We start from the raw sequence: 4,738 nt of genomic DNA on the forward strand, positions 1-4,738 counted from the left end.
TTCCTAATAATGATATAATAATAATAATAATAATAATAATAATGGTAATAGTAATACTACCTCATAGAAGTAGCCCTTTAAAAAAAATGCCCAAGTCTGGGTTTGAACCCGCGACGTCCCGCTAACCCGATAATATCCTTAACCATTACTCCATCTTGTTTCTTTCTGAAATTATTATTACTTTATTACTTTTATCTCGATTTTTACTATCTTCATCTAAATACTAACCCACTTCTATACATCATCATCTATAATCATTATCATTTGTTCGATCATCATCATTATGAAAGATCATCACATTTCATCATCACAGTTTCATAGTCGTCTCCACTAGATTATCATCATCGCGATCATCTTAATCGTCATAATCATAATCATACCCTTATCGTAATATTATCATCATTCGAAATCACTTCATCATCAATCTTATTCTAACCGTCATCATAACTATCATCTCATGTTACATCATCATCAATATGATCATAACCGATCTATGATATCATTATCATCGCCTTATGTCATTCATTGTCATCGTTTCTATCTATCATCATCATACATCATAAACCTTAAAACTATCCTTATCATGTATTCTTTACTACCATTACCTCCCAACCTGATTATCTACGTGGTTTAAACATTGTATAATTGTGTGTTGGCGTCGATTAAGAAATCATAAATTCATAGATTGCAAATCGTGGCCTATGTTGTTTCAAGAATTCCATAGCAGCCCATTACAACACAGACTAGTTGGCCCAACAACCAACTGAAAGCTTCACGGCCCAATCTAGCAAAACATGAATAAGAACCTGGCCCAACGATGTAAAAAGAAAGTATTCGGTATCCAGGTATTTTTAAGAAGTAGATGTCAAAATTTATAGAAGATAAAAGGTTCCAGTAACATCATCTTGTCTTTCCTGTCTTCACCTATCCTTCTATAATCACTTCACTCTATTAATTTAACATTATCACCGCCCCACCATGATTCAAAATGATGTGTGTATTAAGCAACAATTCCCGTTTATTTATGGGCCCATTCCTTTACACTTGCATTACCTACTACACCTTTCTTTATTGACTAAACTATTTGTAACCCACTAAAATATAAAGGTAAGTGGAGTGGAGTATATCTTTAAAGATTGTCTGCTTAAAGCATGGATTTGATAGGTTTTTAGGTTGGTTTTTGGGTCTCGCCAACAAACAGAAATAGAAGCAAGGATCGAATATAGCAGCTGCAGATTTCGGTTTGGTTTTGTGTGGTGGTTTGAAAGAAAACAGAAAAGGTTCAAGCAGCAACAATATAAGTAGTAGCTGAATAAAAACATTAACTAAATGGGTCTAACTGGTGACTGTTTGTGGTTATCGAGGAAACAGAAAAACAGAAGACATTCGAGTAGCATAACAGTAGTTTAAATGGAAAATTTTATGTTGGTTCAAGAGTTTAATGGAAGTGGTGGTGGTTTTAAAACAAGAAAATTATGATCAAAGATAGTGGTAATAATATGGTGCTCGATGGATTTTTGGTGGTTATGAACTGTAAGTGGTTGCAATTTATGGTGGGTTCAAGGTAGTGAGTGTGGTGTTCGTGGGTGGTTGTGTAAAGGTGGTCGAGAATTATAACCCAAATGGGTTCGGTTGTATGCAAACAGAAAAAGTTAATTAACGCGTGAGTTACACTTTGAATAATGAAGTTGGTGTTTGGGCTTCGGTTTAAGCTAGCTCGATGGTGGTATTTGGTGGTGACGGGTTTGAGTTGTAGAGTGGCGGTCATGGGTTGATCGTGAGTATTTTGTGATGGTGCTTCTTGGTTAACAAGAACCCACTTAGCAGAAGCATGTAACAAAGATGATGGTGATCTAAAGTTGGTTTTCGGTTAAGGTGGCTGAATGGTGTCGATTTAAAGAAGGTGCGGCACCATGGTGGTTCTTGGTTACAAATAAGAGAGAGAACGAGAGGAAGGTAATGAAGAAGATGATAGTTCACAAGAGAGAAAAAAATAACAAAGTGATGGTTGTATCAATCTATCTGTTATATATAGGTATATATATAATTTATATCTAAAGATAGAAAACAAAAGTAAAACAGTGACTATAAATGATAATTCACCTTCACGGGCAAAAGAATTGAAACAAGTAGATTTGTCAAGGTGGCGATATTTGTAATTATAGATGGATAAATAATATAATATACATAAACTATAAATATGGGTGAAATGAATTGAAAACAGAAAACACAGTAATCCCTTGTTATACTTAGTGTAGCCACCGATAATATTGAGTTAATTCATTTCACGGGCTAGATCTCATACTTCGTTGTGAATCAATGGCGGATAAAAAGTCTTTAGAAAAATCCCATATTTTTATTGTAATTATCTTTAGTTATTTTGGTCATTTTGGTATAAAATTCAATCATTAACTATTAAATAAAAATTACATCAACTGTCCCTCTCACTTATGGGTAAAATATAAAAAGTGTTAAAATTATATAACTAGGTCCTAAATACATTTTTAATAAGCCCAAAATTTATAGAACTCATTTTCGGATCACCGTTTATTTTAAAATCATATAGGTTTGATTTCAACTTTTCATATTGATCGAATGACAATTAAGCGTTATTGTCGCTTACAAAGATAAATCCGAAATTAAATATATATTAAATATATTTCATTTATATGTATAGATATGTTTTATATATTATTTTATTCTACCTTATTAATTCTAACAATTACCTCATATAATATTTCAATTTATATTTCCAATTATTATTTATATATATATACACACATATCTATTTATAATTAGTTGTTCGTGAATCGTCGAGAATGATCGAAGGTCAATTGAATATATGCAACAGTTCAAAATTTTTGAGACTCTACCTAACAGACTTTGCTTATCGTGTCAAAGATATAATATCGTAGCGAGAGTTTGGTTTAAAATTAGTCAAAATTTTCCGGGTCGTGACAATAATGCCCAGTCATGCAATGCTCTATTAGAGATTCGGTTCGTCCCAACAAGATTTCTACCTTACTTAAGCCTTAATTTTTTATTTACAAACGTTTTTTGGTTTTCGAAAGTACTTTTTCGGAAAAGCTTTATTTTATTAAAATTTTTGAAATTTGGCTTAAGAACTCGGAATATCTTTGTGATGGGGTTTAATACAGTATAAAAAGATTATACCAACATCTCACACTTAGACGAACATTGTTCCCAATATTCCTAGTGTATCTCACACTTAGAAGTTTTAGTTAACGATTTTTGGGAATATTTTTCTAGTGTTTATTTGGGTTGGAATCTCACACTTAGCGATAAGCTAGGATGTCGTATAATTTAAATTTGAGCTAGTAATGAGTGGAAAGGAATGAGTACTCCCCAGCGGATTATCGTGGTTGCTTGGGAAGAAACTGGATGGTTTGTGAAGGCATGTTGTTTCAACAATCTTGGAAGTTACGCCCTTTATTGATCGGCTCGTTTGTCATCCTTTATTCTTTTACTCTACTTTATTGCACGGGTTGCCTCCCGAGAAGCGCTTTTGTTTAAGGTCGTTGGCTCGACCATAATGATGCCTAAAAAGCAGACATTCCCCTCTGGTAGTTGTAATCGTGGTCTTCTCGAGGGAATGTGAGTCTTGTTGGATAGATTTGGAGAAAATGCCGAACCAAGAGTGGTAGAAGATCCGGTATTTTTCTCGAAGGTCTTCTGAAAGAGAGAGATAGTGTGCGGTTTCAACTCGTGACAAATCTTGAAAACCAATGAGAACATGGTCTATGGCTCTGCTGATTGATCCATGAATGTCAATCATCGAGGCCGTGCTTGTGGTGATTGTTTCTCTGATGGGATGTTCATTTCGAAAGTCTTCAAATAGTGTCAAAATTTGTATCTTCAGAATCTCAAAATCTTCTGAACAGTGGTCTCCACAGTTGGAGTCCGTAGCTTTGCACAAATTTGTTAAGAGGCGAAGCTGAAAATAAGTGAAAAGCAGTCCTGACCCAAGCATTAATGTCACCTTCTTCGAATATATCTCCCGACATCCAGCTTTGAATGTGAAACTAGGATCAGTGGTTTCGTGGAAGATACGTGCTAACTGCTTTGTAACAAAGGTGGCAATGTTGACTCGGTTTGGTTCCAGGTGTGAGAATAGATTGTTGCGTCTTCCTTCTTCTCCTACTATGTCTCGTAACTCCTTGATAATCAGATCAGCGTGGTGATCAAATGTTACGTAAATCACTAGTCTGTCTAGTGTGCTTTTGAAATTATCTCTTTCTAAGAGAATGAAGAGGCTGTGAATATCTTCGATTATTTGAGAGTCAGAGTGATAAGTCGGGCGACCGGTAGAATGATTCATATGCTTCCAGATGAGATTCAGTTGTGCACGTTGGTTTTCTGAGAACGGAAGTGCATATCCGACTAAGGCATTATAAACCTTAGAGTAAATGATCTTCTGATGTCGAAAAAATCTTGTTTCGAGAATAGTGCGAACCACTTAATTATGCTCTCGTTTCCTTTCTTCATAGTAGATATGATCGTGAAGAGTGTTGATAAAGTCTTGAATGCGCCCTTCTTAGATTTCAACATTATCATCTTCTCTTGGTAGATAAAGGTTGTTTCATCTTCGATAGCCTTGATTCTCTCCTTTAAACGAGGTGTGAAAATGATTGTTGATTTACGGATGACTTCGAGAATATCTTCAAATTCATCGGTGTCATTGATGAAGGTTTTTCATGTCGGCTAGATTAGATATGAC

Source organism: Rutidosis leptorrhynchoides, chromosome 3, assembly GCF_046630445.1.
Source record: "Rutidosis leptorrhynchoides isolate AG116_Rl617_1_P2 chromosome 3, CSIRO_AGI_Rlap_v1, whole genome shotgun sequence".
Taxonomy (NCBI): Eukaryota; Viridiplantae; Streptophyta; class Magnoliopsida; order Asterales; family Asteraceae; genus Rutidosis; species Rutidosis leptorrhynchoides.